General features: G+C 49.1%; 1 protein-coding gene across 2 annotated transcripts in view; it reads right to left on the bottom strand.

Annotated features, from left to right (window-relative positions):
- ZHX2 (zinc fingers and homeoboxes 2) overlaps nt 1-17,564 on the bottom strand; it is a 161,732-nt gene that overhangs the window by 135,339 nt on the left and 8,829 nt on the right. The gene's annotated exons all lie outside the window — the stretch shown is intronic.

Raw genomic sequence — 17,564 nt, 5'->3', positions numbered from 1 at the left:
TGTTCTGTTATATATACTGGTCTCCTGGCTTTTCTCCCACACCTCGGGCACACTCCTGCCACACGGCCTTTGCCCCTGCTTTGTCCCTCTGCCTGGAATGCTCTTTCCTCACGTAGCCCCATGGCTCACTCCCTCACCATTTTCAAATATTGGATTACTATTTATTTTTCCTACAGCAACTATCCCTTTCTAGCATAGCACATGATTTCCTTACTTATGATGATCACTTATAGCACTTATTGTCTTGTCTCCTCCCAGGCCAAGAATGTAAGTTCCATAAGGGCAAGATTCTCTTTTGGTTCCGTTCCCCAAGAGGCTAGAAGACCACCTGGCACATTAGAGGTGATCAGCAAATATTTGCTGATTCACTGAATGAATGAATGAATGAATGAATGAATAGCTGTAAAGGAGAGTACTTGATAACCGAGAAGGTGCTTGACTGAATCTTGGACAGCCTTCCTAAATGTGAATGTGGGATTCTTGTTCCTCATTTGTCTTCTTTCCATGAGGAAGGATCCTCACCCAGACACCCTGGACCTGTTTCCACCCCCCTCTTCCAGCCACGTTCACCTGGAAGTGGAATAAAGCATCTGGTTAGCAGATGGGTCACTGGTCCATTTCTCAACTCAGTAAAGTTAACCTGCAAGTGTCACAGATGCAGTTTCTCTGCCTGTTCTGGCTCCCCGTAACAGAGCAGCACTGCCCAAGTAGGTGCGTCTGCTTTGAAGGCTCACAGTTCCCTCGCTGGGTTCTTTACAGTGTGGAGTGCAGGACAGGGAGTGTTAGAAAGACCTTCTAGCTAGCAGATGTATGTAAGGCATGCTCACTAGCCTGGTTCTTGGGGAACAAGGTGGATCTTGTCTCCACTTGTCTGACTCTCGTGTTTCTCTTGATTGGTCCTGAAACTGGTCAGGTAACAGGGTTATGACACTTACCCCAAAAACTCCAAGCAAATATTCCAAAGTTTGACAAGAGAAGCCTTACATTCCTTGGTTCCAGACTGTCTACAATCCTGGTCGCTCTCCTTCCACATATTAGTTTGTGGATGTCCCACTTTGCAGACAACACTCCAAACAGAGCACAATTCTGCAATGAGCCTTGTGACCCAGAAGAGAGGCACTGTTACCAGCTCAGTCACTCTGGACACACTCTGCTACCAATGCTGGTAAGGGATATCTATCCACCCCTCTTCCTGCTGCCAGTGCCTCCTGGGCCTGCAGTCCCTAAAGCCTTTCCCACCCAGGATCTGGGGTGCCTCCAGGCTGTCTCTCACTCATGTGGGACTTAAGGTTGTTCTACAAGTCACTAGATTTGGCTCATTCGTCTCGAGATCTTCTAGGAGGCTGTGTCTATCATCCAGCAGACTCACCATCGCTCCCCGCTTCGTGTTATCTCTAACCACAGTGAAACGCAAGTGCCCAGAGACTGAAGATCTGCAAGGTGTCAGGCACAGTACAGCCAGGTATTCCCCTGGCCTTGGCCCTCCAACAAGCCAATGAGGCAAGTGTTCCATCCTTAGAATAAACCAGGGAGGCAGGTGTGACCATCTCCTGTTTTACAAATGAGGAAACTGAGGTTTTTAGAGGTGAAGGGTCTTCATGTATCATCGTGGCTCAAAAGAACACTGGATGGCTTCTACAGCCAGCACTGAGGCTGGAGTAGGGATGAACCCAGACACCCAGGCTCACCACCAGGAACCTCAATCCGGACAACCTCACTCAGATCTGTTGACACCTTTGGGCGAGGCCATTTAACCTGCAAACTTATCCAATGGCATCATCCAGCGTTTCTCCATTGCATTCTCCAGGAGATCATGCGTGGCTTTCTCAAATACCTTGATGAAAACCAGAGAGGCTTGACTCCTGGCATTCTCCTCACCTACCAGCCCCAAAGCCATTGTCGAAAAAAATGAAGCAAATCTGGTTCAGTCTGATCTTGGTGAGCCCATGCTAGGTTCTACTGACCACCATTCTTCCCTCTCACAGCTCTGGCCAAATGGCCTTAGACATGGTCTGGGGAGCCATCACTAGCTGAGTCCAGGGGCAAGGCGATTCCTGTAGTGAGGTCTTGCCTGCTTCTCCAGCAAGCTGGTGGCAGGGGGGTGAGTTGACATAAAGATAAGGAAGCAAAACGACTCATCTGGCGGGAAGAGATCTGTCCGAACCACACCTGTCCCCCTTGCCCACTGTAATTCTGGAACGCTCCGCTGCTCTCAAACAGCACGCCTGGACTGCCTTCCTGAAGCACTCAGGAACTAGTGACAGGGAGCGACCGGGTACCCAGAAATTAACAGCCTGCATTTATTAAACTCTTACTATTTGCCAAGCCTTCTGCACAGGGCTGGGTTTACATGATCTCGTAAAATGCTTTAAAACTATTTTTAGACAAGAAATACATGCTCATAATTAAGAAATGAAATACTACAGAGGCTTATAATGAAAACCACCAGCTTCTGATAAAAATTAATCCCCTCCAACATAGTCCCCTGAAGGCAACCTTTTCTAACTCTTTCCGTTTCTGGTTGTTTTGGTGGCTACTTCTCGAAGGATAGGATCCCCCTAATCTGCAAAAATATTGGCTGATGCAGATAGAATGATTGCTCCTCTTTACAGATGAAGAAATGGTGGCACACTGTGGCCTCAGGTCACCCAGGAGGGAAAGGGTAGAGTCTGGATTCAAACTGGTCTGCCCCCCTACCCCCCACCAGTCCTGCTCTTACACTTCACCCTCCACAGCTGACCTGTCTGGGGCCTGGTAAAGGACATGGCTCAGGTCACATCAGGCACCTAGACCCACAATGGCTTCTGAGATCACCTATGATCTAAAATCCCTCACGGTGGACATAGCTAAGTAACAACCTGGGATTACACCTAAGCGAGCTTTCTTCGCCCTGGGGAGGTTTGTTTTCAGCACTTCTATCTAGTCTCATCGGGTGTTTTCCCTCTTCTGGCCGCGTCAGCCATCTCTACCCTCTCTGTGACGAGACAGCTGCTGATGTGACTTCTGAGGGCAGGTCTCTGAAGCCCAGAGCCCTCTCACAGCTTCCTCACTCTCATCCTAGAAGATGGTACAAAAGGCATTTATCCTTCCTCTCTGCTAGGATGTTGCAAAAAAACAAAACAAAACAAAACGAAAAAAAGACCAGTCCCTTCCAGATTCAGGTTTCATAAAGAAAGGCTTTTCCTTTATTTTATGGTTATAGCTGGTGCTTGCGAAAACGTGTGTGCTGTGCAACATGTAACATCGACAGCTTTGTTAATAATATAGCGACTCGTTAGGAGCTCCACCCCAGACTAGTCAGGTTCAAATCTCAAGTAAGCGCGCTTACCAGCTCTGATACCCTGGCAAGCTACTACTCCCCTCGCTATAACTGATAATTCGGCTGTAAATCTGGAAGGAGTGTGCTGATGATTATGGGTTATGGATGATGAATCATGTGGGTTAACCCAAGTGCTCTGAACTCTGCTGACCAGGGCCAGTTCTTTCTACATGCTGTTATTACTTATTAGAACCCCTTTCCAACACCCTGCAGTTTACCCGAGGCATCTGCATGCATTGTATATGATCCTCGTATCTAAAAGGAGTCAGGACAGAAATGATTACTAGTCTCTGAAAAGGATTCAAAGGTATCACTATTCACCCCGTTTTGCAGATGAGTAAGTAAACTGAAAAAAAAAAAAAGGTAAGTGAGGTGCGCAAGGTGACAGGATGGCTCAGAGTCAGAAGCAGTCACTGAGATCCATTCGAACTCTCCTGCTAACAAGGCTGGGTGACTTTGGACAAGTCACTATACCTCTCTGAGCCTCACTCGTAAAATAAGAGGGCCTCATTTTACAGAAAGGCAATAACGCTGCAGTTAAGAGACGATATTCTGAGTCAGACTCTGGACTTGAATTAGGGGTCTTCCACGTATCACCTGGGTGACTTCAGGCAAATTACTTAATTTCCTGGTGCCTCAGTTTCCTCATTTGCAAAATGGGGTTACTAATAGAACCCACCCTACAAGGCAGTTATGAGAATTGAATGACTAAACCTGTGTTAACGTCTGGGGACAGGGCTGGGCACATGAAGAGCACAGCAAACATCAGCTATTACTACTGAGCCTTCCATGGCCAGGCCAGCTTCCTACACCCTGGTCTGCCCTAAGCCCCATGTGTCAGTGCCGTGAGCTCTCTCTTGACTGTGGGGCACTCACGGGGCAGGACGTCACCTGTGGCATCCAGGTTGGGTAGTCTCAGACCGGAGTGTTCATCTTTCAATCTAAATTCAAAGACCAGGGGCACCTTGGTGGCTCAGTCAGCAAAGCATCAGCCTTTGGCTCAGGTCACGATCCCAAGGTCCTGGGATCAAGCCCCACATCGGGATCCCTGCTCAATGGGAAGCCTGCTTCTCCCTCTGCCTGCTGCTTCCCCTGCTTGCATGCACATGCTCTCTCTGTCAAATAAATAAAATCTTAAAAAAAAAAATTCAAAGACCATCTGCAAGTGCCTAACATTTCAATCTGAATGGAAAACCCAGTTTTTCTATCTCCACCTATAACCTTGACGATGGTGTTTTGCTTTCCTTCCATAGAGTCTGGAAATCCTGAATAAATGTCAAAAAGAATTCACTGAGTCAACAAATATGTAATAGTATTAAAACTCTTAGGAGTGAACTATTTCCTACATTACCAGAAGCTTAAATGGATGAGATTTTCAATTTCACTACTCAGTAAATATGCCCATTTAGGGTCCAGGTGTTATGGCTTCAATTGGTAGTTAATCAGTCAGTGGAAATATCTGAGCCGGCCGAGGAGCCAGCATCGCCCCATACTTTGGTATCCCAACTGCAGCGAGCAGGGTGGCCACAGACGCAGCAGCAGCTCCCACTCACCAATGCCTATTGTGTTTGCTGCCTCCCTTCACCCCACGGACCCCCTCCCCATCCCTCTCCACTCTGCTCGGTGGCCCCGGTGGGCTGTTCAGCAGGTATCCTTACCCCAGCGCTTCCAAGTGAGTTCTACCGGTGGGAAGAACCAGCACAGATCAAAGGACAGTGAGGTCCCACATTCACTCTGGGACTCGGAGCCAATGAATCTGTGCCTTCACTCTCCCATCTGCTAAATGGGACAAATAGGAATACCCCCATAGATGCGGCTTAAATGGTTTAGAAGAGTGGCCGGCCATAGTAGGCACATGGTGGTAAATGTTGGTTCTTACTATTAGCACATAACACAGCTTATCTTAAGCTCCAGTGGTCACCCCTCCTCTTGCCCCTGTGTTCTAGGCAGTTTTCATAAGTTTCTCTAATGCTTATACCACCCCTGAGGGAGAAGCATTATTGTGCCCATCTCTAAGGATTGAAAAACTGAGGCTTAAAGTCTAATCTGAGCCCCAGTTAGGTGGCCATGAAGCTGAGTTTCAAATTTCATACCTAGCTTTCACACCCAGGCTGAGTTGAATGCACAGTGAAAAAGAGACATGCATCCACGGTTTCCCCAAAGCTTAAAGATGTGACAACAATCTCGTGTGACGACTACTCTGATAAGAAGAACAGTGGCCGTGACAATAGCCAAGGGCACCTGGATGGGTGTGTTAGTCAGGGAAGGCTTCCCGGAGGAAGGTGATATTAACCCTCCTCCTAAACAACGCGGAGTTATTCTGGGAGATGAGGAAGACCGACTGGAATGTGTAAAGTCCAGAGGGAGAAGAAGAGAAGCAGCTTTTTCAAGAGCTGCAGACAGTTCAGAACTCTGGGAAGCAGAGATCTGGGAGGGGGGCAGTTATGATGGGAGAGGGCTGGGACCCCTGCGCTGAGCAGCTGGGCCTTGCACACTGTCACGCCGGCATTTGCACTGGCGAGGCTTTCACAGAGCGCACACTGGTCACCTGCCTGACAGTCACCTCCTTTAGTACAGGATGCCAATCTCAAACCTGCACACCTAGCTTGGTGCTCCATCTGCAACAGGTGCTCAAGAAATGAGACTGACAACTCCAAAAAAAAAAAGAAGGATGGCACTGAGAGGCCCTCCTTAGGGTCTGAGCAGATGCTTCCCTTCCCCCTCCAGTGCCCTTCAGCCTCACTTCTAACAGTGACACCTGTGTTCCCCTGCTTGTGGTCTCTCTCTGGTTTCCAGGCCCACTCTGCTTCCTGAGTGGCAGGCCTGAAGGATGACAGCCACTTGTGGGGCAGCCCAGAGCAGTGGCTGATGGGTACCAGTGAGTCCTCGGCCAAGGGGCCCCCAGCCTCCACTGGCCCAGAGGTGCCCGTGGATTAAGCCCCAGATGCCCACCGTGGTCACCTGCTTGCAAGGGGTCCGTGCACACACAGGAGCTCCAGATCCTGTGCTCCAGTCCTGGCTCTGGATGCAGCAGCATATGCTCTCAGGAACATGGGCCTTCAAGGAGGCGGATCTGGGTGTGAGGCCAGACGGCACCATATGCAGGCAGGTGACCCCTATGGGAAGTCATGCGGCCTCCCTGCACCTCAGCTTGCTGGGCTGCTGTGATGTCTGAGTGTCAAAATGTAAGCAAAATACCTCGCTAAGCCAACCAAGGTTCCTCTCCCGTGTCTTTTTAGGAACTCCTGGTTTATGTTCTAGTTGCTTTCTATATACCGCCAGTCTAGCAATGATCTCATTCTACGGGCCTCGGATTTTGCATATTTGCCTCCTAGGAGATTGGAGGCGCCAAGAAGAGGGGTTAGAGTTTTACTCAGCCTGGCATCCCCAGCATTTAGCACCACACCTGGCATGTAGCAAGCATTCAGTGAATGTTTGTTGAATGCATGTGTGACAACAGTGAAAGAGTAAAGAGCACCCACCAGGGAGGGTGGGGCCTCTGGAGCATTTGCTCACTGGTGGGATCTCAGGGCTGAGCCCTACTATGTGCTAGGCATCGTCCTCCGTGCTTAAAACTGTGGTCAACCTTCAGGCCTCCGTCATGGGGTGGCTTACAGAGGGAGAAGGCAGGGATCCTCAGCCCAGGCTGCCAGCAGACTCACCTGGGGAAGCTTTTACAGAGTCTCTCCCAAGATCCTGATTGAATTACCTGGGGTGGGGCCTGGCTTTGGGATTTTTCTTAAAAAAGCTTCTCAGGTGAATATAATGTGCTGCTAGGGTGGAGCACCAGTGGGATCAAGAGAGAAAAACGAAATCACATCAGAGAATGAAGAGGGTTGTGAAGAAAACAACCAAGAATGTGGTTTGCCCCCCCCCCCCCCCCGCCATGGCTCTCAGAGGGAGGGCGCGGTCTCGCCCTGCAGGAAGCATTTGGCAGCATCTGGGGGTGCTTTGGGTCCCAGGAGCTGGAGGAAAGGTGCCACTGGCGTCTGGTACTGGCATCTGGTAGACGAGGACCAGGGAAGCCACTACACACCTTTCCAGGCACAAAAGAGCCCCTGCGACAAAGAAAAATCTGACCCCAAAGGTTGGCGGTGCTGAGATAGAGCAACCCTGGCCTAGAGGGGCAGGGGGTGGAGGCCAGTTCAGGGAAGGCTTCCCAGTGGAGGGAACAGCAGAGCCGAGAAGGGAGTCTCTGGAGGAAGCGACTAGAAGCACTGAATGTGAGGTGGGCCCGGAGCCACCATCACAGCCTTGAATAGAAAGACGCCAGATGGTAAAAACCACCAAGTCTGGCTCACACCACCTACTAACCTAAGAGCCCTCGCACCTCTGCTCCTGGCGTCATGTTTTGGGGTTGTTTGCTGGGGTGGGGTGGGGGAAGGGAAAGGGAAATCCTGCTGCTTTTGCTTGGCTGCTTTCACTTTTAAGGCCCCACCCTCCTTCGAGGCTCAGAACGGAAAAGGGGGGGAAGGAGAGGGTGTCGATTCCCGCTGACCACTCAGAAGTCCCCAACACCACCTGCAGGCCCACTTCCTCCTCTCCTCCTAAAGCATCTCCCGCTGCCACCCCCTGGTCTCCCAAAAGCTCTAGCTGCGGGGGAAGGGAGCCTTCTTTGGACACATCCTGCCAGCTTCCCCCAGCCCTGGGAGAAGTGATTTCCCAAGAGAAACAGGGATCCACAGAGCCGTAAATAAACACGGCATTCCAGAGGAGGAGGGGTGGAAGGGCAGGCCGGGCCAGCTTTGCCCCCCTCACGGAGAAGGCCCATTAATTTTTCCAGCCAGGCACCCAGGACCTGAGAACCTGCCAGCACCCCGCCCCCCGCCCCCCATAGCCGCCCCTTCTGGATGCTTCCCTGTAAATCAGTTGCAGACCCACTGCCTTGGGAGTTTGGACTATCAGCAGCTGCGTGGAGCAGGCTGCTTGCTCAACACCACGTGGGTTTTCCAAGGAAACGTCACCATAGTTCCATGGGCCATTTCGGTGGAAAGTCGAGTTCTTTTGTACAAGGCTTCCAGAAAGATCTGAGTCAACAGGCTGCGGCAAGGGAGTCAGGGTGGCAGCTGGCTTCTGACAGGTAGCCCTACCTGCACAAGTCCTGGCAACCTGGAGCGGATAGACCCTACCCTGCAGACTGCGGAGGAGAAAAGTGACTTGAAGGTTGTTAGGCCACCCCCGCTTTACAAGGAGGGAAACTGAGGCTCGTGAGGGAAAGAATGACCTGCCCTAAGTCAGCAGGTAGTGTGGGTGGCTGAGCTGGGTGACCCCAGGCCTCTTGATCCGCATCTGTGCATGGAATTTCAGGCCACACGTTCATTCCAGAATAGTGGAAAAATTCCATGTCGACTCATCTGAAGGGAAAGACGACTGTCCAGAACTGATAGCCATCTTCCTCCAAAGCTGCGTTTGAGGGGTGCGGGGAGGACACCAAACATCTCTGCTTCCTTAGTTTCTAGAGTTCTCTTCTGAAATGGAAACATTCCCCTGTGTTCCCAGAGTCCCCAAATATGAGCTCCGTGTCAAAATCCTGCGTGAGAGGAAAGATCCCAACCTATAAAACTCATTTCACAAAAAGGGGTATTATGGGAAATTTGCAGGAATATATTTAACTCAAGTAATTATTTTTGTTAAAAACGATACTTTGCCCACTATACCCTGAGAGTTTTATTATAGGTACCCATAATGAAGTAGGTAATTAGCTATAAACAGTGCCTCTCTGCAAACCTAGGATTAAGAATTTTCTCATGGATTGTAATTTTGAACAAACACAACATAGTCTCTTCATTCATTGAATGTCTGGATTTGCAGAGTTGAGTATAACTCGGAACTTAAAAAACTATTAGTTCAATGCATGTTTTCTATTAAAGTTGCGCACAATACCCATGTCCTGTCAAGCAAAAGACTCAAAAATACTATACTTTTTAGCTGTACTATGGTTCAGCTGTGTGTGTGTGTGTGTGTGTGTGTGTGTGTGTGTGTGTGTGTGTGAACACCTGTCTACACATGATAGGACTTCCAGTGGCAGGTTTTTCTTTTGTTTTTACAAGTCTTTCAGGCAAGCCTCTCCCCTGGTCTTCACCTGGGGGGAGGAAACCTGTATTCTTTGTTCTTTTGCTCTCGCAGTTTAATATGTTTTCTTCCTCTGTCCCTCCCACTCTGCCTCCCCAGCCGCCACTGCTCTCTCTGCTCCTTTGGGAGAAGACTTGGCTCTTAAGTGACCACTAGCTATTCTCTTGACTCATGCAAGCTTTTGCTGTTAACCTGCACTTAGGGTTACTGATAGCACATGGTGCAAAGATGTTTCATTAGTTGCCAGAACAAATGACCCATGTGCCAAATCTCCAACAGCTTGTGTCCCAGATACAGGTCACTGTGGGTTCACTGGTGCTGCCTGCTTCAGAAATTCCACAAATATTTACTGAGCAACTACTCTGCACGAGGGGTGGCCACTACAGCTTGGAGCTCCACTGTGCTGTCCGGGACACACTTACCACCCCTCCCAGGAGGGGTTGGAGGCTTGGCACCAGCTTCTCTTGGAGGGTGCCTAGCAGAGCAGGAAAGCTAGAGGCCACCACCATCCCGGGTACCATGACCATGTGAACCCAAGACAGGAGAGGAGGGTGGGATGGCATGGAGCCAGGATGAGAGGCATAATGCTGGCTGGTGTCTTCTGTGGTCAAGGTCATCTGACCTGCAAGACACACGGACTCTAGTTACACTGGATGAGCTAGAGGAGTCAAAGGCATTTTGTTTTTCCCATAAGTAAATTCAAATGCCTGTTATTCATGCAAAGCAAAGGTTGGTGGGCGGCAGGAGGACAAGATTCCTCCAGGATTTCAGAATGAGGGAGGCTGCCCACACCTCGGGATCCAGCCCGGTCACCTAGACAGAAAGCTTCTCACAGTCAGTCTGGAACATCGAGACCCGCAGGCTCCCTCACTGGATTATCAGGGTCACTAAAACCAAGTCTTCCCCTCCCAGGAGATAACCGAGTCACACTATGACTTTCTGGGGACCAAACTCCATAATTTAAGCCCTGAGTGAAAAAATGTGAAGTTCTCAGAACCACTTAATAGATAGACATACGTAGGAATCTCTCTCTCCCACCAACACCACCCAACCCTGGAAGTCTAAAATGATTAGCTTTGCCAGAGAACTTGGCAAAAAATACTGAAAAACAAGCAAGAAAACCACACACACACACACACACAGAGTGAAACACAAGCAAAAAGCACAGGGTTGTAGCCCAGGTTTCACTGCTAGAAATCTGATGTTATACGTGTCCTTTACCTTCTCTGTGATGGAGGGAAGAATGGCTGCTGCTTTAACCACTCCCTCAAATCTGGGGGTTAGGGGGGAGATGGGGCTGTCAGGTCTCTTGCCCTGAGCACCTGGGGTAGTGAAAAGGCGTATTGGTCAGAGGTGTCAAGTGCCTATGAGAGTAAAACACTGTATCCTTAACACTTCCTGAATGGAAGTTGCAGAAGAGGGAGCAACACTTTTTGTATCATTGGTAAAATCTGTTGTTCTGGAGCAAGCTTTGATATTGAAACATTTTAAAGAAGGAGAAGGGCCTGGAACATTTCACAACCTAGAGAGAGCCCAGGCTTCCTCTACTACAAACCCTCAGAGGCTTGGACTAGGTAATCTCAAATGTTGGCTTTATTTTTGGTTGGCTGACTGAAGACAGGATCTAGAGCAGCCGCTGGGCTGGTTAATCAAAGGATCAACTGGTTGAAGAGGGTTTCACTTTCCAAGCAGAGCCCAGGTGACACGTGCCTTGTTTCTGAAGCCAAAACTTAAATACATGGTCATTCCTGGGCAGGAATGATCAAGGTTCTGAAGGTTCTCTTTCAAAGGTTTTTTTTTTTTTAAATCTGGAAAGTCCCACAGAGAAATGAATAGGTCCAGATTGAAGCAGTATCTCATCCACCACTGTAGTATCCCCAATATTTAGCATGGTGTCTGATGCAAAGTAGGTACTTGACTATTTCCTGTATGGATAAACAGTGTCCAGCATCCATAACACTTCTGGTGCACCTTGGAATGGAGAGGCATTGCTGAATACCCCCAGAGCATTCAATGACCTGCGTGAATGGCACCGCCACTTAATCCCTGGCCTTTCCTGCATCCCTCAACGTACTCCCAACCTTGCAAATTGAGTGTTGGGTGGAGAATCAGCTAGATCGGCCTGTGAAGCTGGCCTCTGTCCTTTCCTAGCTGTGTCACTTCCCAGAGCCTCAGAGTTTCCTTATCTTTTACATGCTGATAATCAGGCCTCTCTCAGGAGGAAAGTAAGAGTAAGGACCTCCTAGGGGAATTGGGTGGGGTACGTACATTAATCCACATACAGCTGAGAATCTGCCTAGCACATTGCATGTTTGAAGTAAATGGGGGCTGTCGGAGTGACTCTTGGGCTCAGCATCATGGTGAGCACATGGCCGTAACTATGGGCTCACTCATGTTCATTTTCTTTATGCCGCACTGGATGTTCAATGTAAAACCAAATTGTACTGTACGAAATATAAGAAAGGTAAATATGTTGCAAAAATTTCTTCTTTTTAATGTTCGGTGGTCTTTCCGTGTATCAGGAGCACTCCACATCCCACCGGGTGAGACAACTGAGCACTGTCCTTAGAGCCCCAAATGGCATACGTGTCGGGAAGCTCTGTTCAAGTCGGGGCTTTGCCACCGATCCTCTTTACTCCCTGATACTTGGCAAGGCTGAGAGGAACAATGATTTGCTGAAGTATCACAGCCAGTCCTGGGCTTCATGGGATAGGTATATCTAATACTCCACCAAACATTCACATGCCGCTCCCTACCTCTTGATGCCCCCAATACCCTGGCTTTCCAGCATCCTAGACTTAGGTGAGGTCCTATGAGTTGAGGGGATACCTTTAAAGAGTGCATTTGTGGCCCTTTAATTTTCTTTTCCTATGCTCCTGCAGCCTGAAAGCCAATTGTTTCAAATGATGTGGCTACCAAATCAAAGCCGCCTGGATCCCTAAGTCCCAGTTTGGAAGAAAGCCACCCTGATGAGCTGCTGGCCTTCAGTGAGCTTCCTAAGAGCAAGAGAGAAACCTTGCTTTATTAAGGCAGTAGGATATTGGGGTTTGCTTGTCACAGCATCATAGGTTAGCCTAACTTGACTACTCATGTATCTTTATTCAGTGCCATTCCGGACAGATCATGCATGTTTGTCAGAATAGCCAGTTATTCTCCACCACACACACAACAGACTGAAATCTCAGTGAGACTATTTTCCCGTGACATAAGATGGCCCAGCAAGATTATGAAGATTTAGCAAATGTGGCCATCTCTCTTGTGACAGGTATTTTTTTCTTCCCTCAGGGAGGGGGATGGGATTTGGCGACAAAACTGCAAGAGGGCAAGAATGAAAAGCTGCATTCATGCCAAGAAGCACCTTGGAAAGGAAAAAAAAATGCTCCTGTTAGTAATTTTACCTGTGCAGCTTTTCATAAGCAAAATCTTCAACTCTGGAAGGAAATGCAGAACTAGTGTCCCTGGTATCCTATTTGCTAAGCCACTTAACAAAGAGATTTTTTTTTTTTTTTTTGTAATCTCTGTACTCAACATGTGGCTCAAACCCACGACTCTGAGATCAAGAGTTGCACATTCTTCCAATTGAGCCAGCCAGGCGTCCCAACACCAGCTCTTAACACTCCAGCATTGTGATGTGGCAAGTCCCTGGGGTCTGATGTCACTCAGACCCAGCTTTCAATCGCAGCTTGGCCATTTCCTGTATAACTCAGGCAAGTTAATTTCTTGAAACTTCCATTTCCTCATCCATAAAATAGGTATAAAAACGCCTACCACGTGGGGTCTTTGGGAGAATTAAATAATTTAAAACAAGGTAGAGTATATAACATGCTTGGTTCAATGGTTGGCATGTAGCAGGCATTCAGTTTGTTTCCTTCCTCTCTATTACCTGTTTTACAATAGAGTTTGATCTCAAGTTCAGACTTGGCAAAAAAAAAAAAAAAAAGGCAGTTTAATATTGGAAGTAGTGGAAAGACCATGCACCACCACCTGTGATATTGCCATAGATGCCATATGGGAAGGTGAAGACAGTGTTTCCAAGAGGATACAGAGGGTACAGACCAGCCAGAGGGAGGAAGTGGGTCCAGCCTGCACACACAGGCCAGAGGTCCAGACAAAGCAGTGGGGCTGAGCCAGTGAGGCAGGGAGTTTGGCCAAAAGATCCTGAATCTGGGACACAACCAACTTGGGACGGGACGGAAGCTTCCTCTACTGCTTCCTGTGACAAAATGGTCCAGGGACGGCCCGGGACCTGCCACCAGGGGCAGCAGCGGGCAGCAAAGCATTTTGCTAACTTGTTCTGACCTGGAGCACAGGCTCCCAAACAGTCTCGGGTGAAAAGGTCCTTTACTCATCCATATAACAATCCAGTAACATGACATTCATTTTGAACCTATGAAGTGGGCCAGCCTTGTGCTGGTGCTGGGAACACAGAGACAAATAGTAAACGCTCCCTTGGGGTGCAGGGGTGACTCATAGTTTTTAGGGAGACAGACATGCAAACATATAAAATTCCATGTACTAAGATTTCTAAGACATTATTTCCATGGCACACTAGCCTCTTGGAGGAGGGAACAAGTTATCTCTCTAGCAGGAATAAGTAGGTCTTGCTAAGTTTGGGGGATGAGTCTTTCCAGAGAAAAGGATCTATGTGTGGAAAGGAACAAGAAGAGAGGATGGCACATGAGGTTTAGGGATCAGTCTTGCGGGGCTGAAGTGTGGGGCATTGGACAGGGGGGCAACTGGTTACAGCAGAATGTGCCTGGTAGGTGGAGGCCAGCTCTCAAAGAGCCACCACGCTAGGGTCAGGGATGTGTGAACTTGATCCTACAAGTTCGAAGTTATTAAGTGGCAGTCCTCATTAGAATGGACTTAGAAAAGCATGTGGAAAATAAAATTGTTTTTGAATGCCTTTAGACTGGGCATATTCATCCCACTTTCCACTGGGCTGATGCTTTCCACTTTGACCTCCTCACCACTTCCTACCGCCCTATACTTCACCACTTCACTCTTGTATACAACCTGCAAAGCCCCCGAAAGCATTCGGGTTTGTGACTCCTGGACAACCAGTGACATGGGGAGGATTTTAGGAGGATAATGAAACAACATGAAATTGGTGTTTCAGAAGCACACATTTCTATCATTTCTGTAACTGGCACGTATTTTCTATATCTGGAAACCTTGACGTTGATTCCACGAATTGCCTACCAGGGTCAGTCAGTACACCCCCTCCCAACCCTGAAAGAGCAGTAGGCTGATCTGGTTATAACCAGGGCCCTTTCTCCCAGCTGGGGAAAACCAGGGGACTGTCAATTCAGCAGAAAGGTCCCGAAGCCACCCTTCTCTGGCTCACCTTGGCCTCAAGCATTATCCATCAGGTATTTTCACACATCTGAGAGCACAAGAATCACACCCTGGCTTTGGAGGTAGCAGAGCCAGACACAGCGTGTCTACAGCCCAGCCAGGGGAGACCAGAAGCTCCAGCAGAGCTGGTGCTGGACTCTGTGGACAGGACCCACTACCCCCAGACTGGCTAAGCAGGTCTGAGGAGAGCCTGGATGGCCAGTTCCTTCATCCCAGGCCACATCATGTTCACTGGGTGATGGCCCCTTCTGTGGGGTAGGGGTGTGGCACCTAGTCATAGATCCAAGCATGAGGATATCCCTCAAACTATAGTGACTCAGAGGCAGCCTCACAGTACAGAAGGTCAGAGATACGTCAGTGATAACAAAACAGTATGAGCCAGCATTTCTAGGGCACTGCCTAAGTGTCAGGTGCTGTGCTAAGTATTTTACAGATGTTATCTCTTGTAATTCACACAGTGACCCTGAGAGCAGGGTTCCACCCTTGCAAGTCCAGCTAGGGCAGCTGTGTAGAACAACAAATGTACACACTCTCCCCAGGACACAAAGTTGAAGGGGGCACTCCCTCTCAGGTGCGGACCTCACACTTGCCACAGCCTGACAACCAGCATCATCTTAAATTTTGCACACTCAACACCTCACTTGCTTCCCCCGGTCCAGGTCCTGGGTAGTGTGCTGGTCAGGCTGGCGTGTGAATCCTGCTCCTCTGCCCTCTAGCCACATGACTGCCCTTCCCCAACCTGTGGTCAGTTTCCTTTCCTGTAAAATAGGGCTTACGACCATGCCAAGGGTTGGCAAAGATGTCAAGAAATCAGAACCCTCGTACCCTGCTGGTGGGAATGTGAAATGGTGCTGCCACAGTGGAGAACAGTGTGGCAGCTTCTCAGAAAGTGAAACATGCAGTGACCATCTAACCCGGCAATTCCACTCCTGGGGGTCTTCCCACGGGAAGTGAAAACACACAAATGTTCACAGCAGCATTACAATGCTGTGGAATGGATGTGGAAACCCGACTGCTGACAGGTGAATGGATAAACGAAATAGGGGCTGAACTGTATTCCCTCCCCAATTCATACATTGAAGCTCTATCCCTAGTGCCCTCGAATGTGACTATATTTGGAGACAGGGTCTTTAAAGAGGCAATAAAGTTAGAATGAAGCCATTAATGTGGGCCCTAACCCAATCTGACAGGTGTCCTCATCAGAGGAAATTTGGACACATGGAAGGACACCAGGGAAGGCCACGTGAGGCCATGTGAGAAGGCAGCCATCCGCAAGCCAAGGAGAGCGGCCTCAGAAGCAATCGAATGTGCTTACACTTTGATCTTGAATGTCCAGCCTCCAGAACTATGGGAAAATAAATGTCTGTTGTTGAAGCCACCCCGTCTGTGGCATTCTGTTACGGCAGCCCTTGCAGACACAGCCACACAACGGAATACGATTGAGCCATGAAAACAATGAAGTACTGATGCACTGTAACACGGATGAGCCTCCAGGACCCTATGCTAAATGAAAGACATTAAATAGGAAAGACCACATATTATATGGTTTCTCCAATATGGGAGATCTGTAGAGGCAGAAAGTAGAACAGATGGCCTAGGCTTGGGGAAGGGGGCTGCAGAGAGGGCTGGGCCATGACGGCTAATGGGCACAGTATCTCTTTTTGAGATGATGGAAATGTTCTAAAATTAGATTGTTGTGATGGCTATACAAATGTAAATACACTAAAAATCAATTAATCGTACACTTTATAAATGGGTGAGTTTTAAGGTGTGCCCGTCACACCTTCAGTTCATTTCAAATATAGGCTAATGCTAACACCACGTCCAGAGCTGCACAGGGCCTGGCACCCAGCACCCTATATATTATAATCGGTACTTCTATATATGCTCAAGTACCTGCTGCTCAGTTGAAAGTTGCCTGAAGTGCCTCAAATTCCTTTAATGTTAGGGGGACTTCAGGGAAACTAACCTGGGCAGCCCCTGGTGATCCTGTGTCCCTAAGTGACCTGTCCCTGTCCACAGAGGACTCCCAATCAGCCAGTGATGGCTACAGCATGCCTGAGGTGGATAAAACTGCTCCACTCTTGGATTCCATAGACCTGCGTTGCATCCTGCCTCTGTCCTCACACTACCCGCTCCGCAGGGTCACTCACCTGGGCTCTGCTGTGACGATGTGATGGTGTGAGGTGCCTACACACAGTTGGTATTCCAGAAATTGGTGTGTGGGGGGGAGGAACTACGCATGAGAAAGCCCTATGCCAAGCCCCAAATGCACGTGCATCCTTGTGTCACCCTTGGCGGCGGCTGGCCACTGGGCCATTCGTTGTCATCAGGGCCGGGGGGGCCACAGGTGCACGCAGGGCGGGAGAGGCTGCCCGTGGCCCAGTGTGGAGAGCACCGGGTGCCAGGGAAGGCTGCCTGGCTCCCAGAAACCCTGGGCAAGGGGCTTCCCGCTCCACTCTTCCTCACCTGTTAAAGAGATAAGACTTCTTCTATCTCTGGGACTTTCACGAACTAACCCACAAATAGTGCTCAGCACTGTGCCTACAGTGTCAGCATGATGACCACTGTGGTTGCTAAGTGCCAATGACGGAGGACATCCAGTGCGCAGGGACAGGGACGCCACTTTCCTCCTCTGGCAGGTGCTAAGTGTGTGCTGATTGGACGGAGGGAAAGAAGTGGGCAAAGAAGAGGTTAGGGAAGGCCCAAGGAAACAAGAGCTGCAAGCTAGACCGTATAGACGAGGAAGAGTGATATATTGCCATGTGATCGTGTAATCTTGGGCAAATTTGCTTACCTCTCTGGGGCTCAGTTT

This window comes from Canis lupus, chromosome 13, assembly GCF_011100685.1.
Source record: "Canis lupus familiaris isolate Mischka breed German Shepherd chromosome 13, alternate assembly UU_Cfam_GSD_1.0, whole genome shotgun sequence".
Classification (NCBI taxonomy): Eukaryota; Metazoa; Chordata; class Mammalia; order Carnivora; family Canidae; genus Canis; species Canis lupus.
Note: the sequence above shows the minus strand (reverse complement) of the source record. Positions and strands in the feature narration are given on the sequence as shown.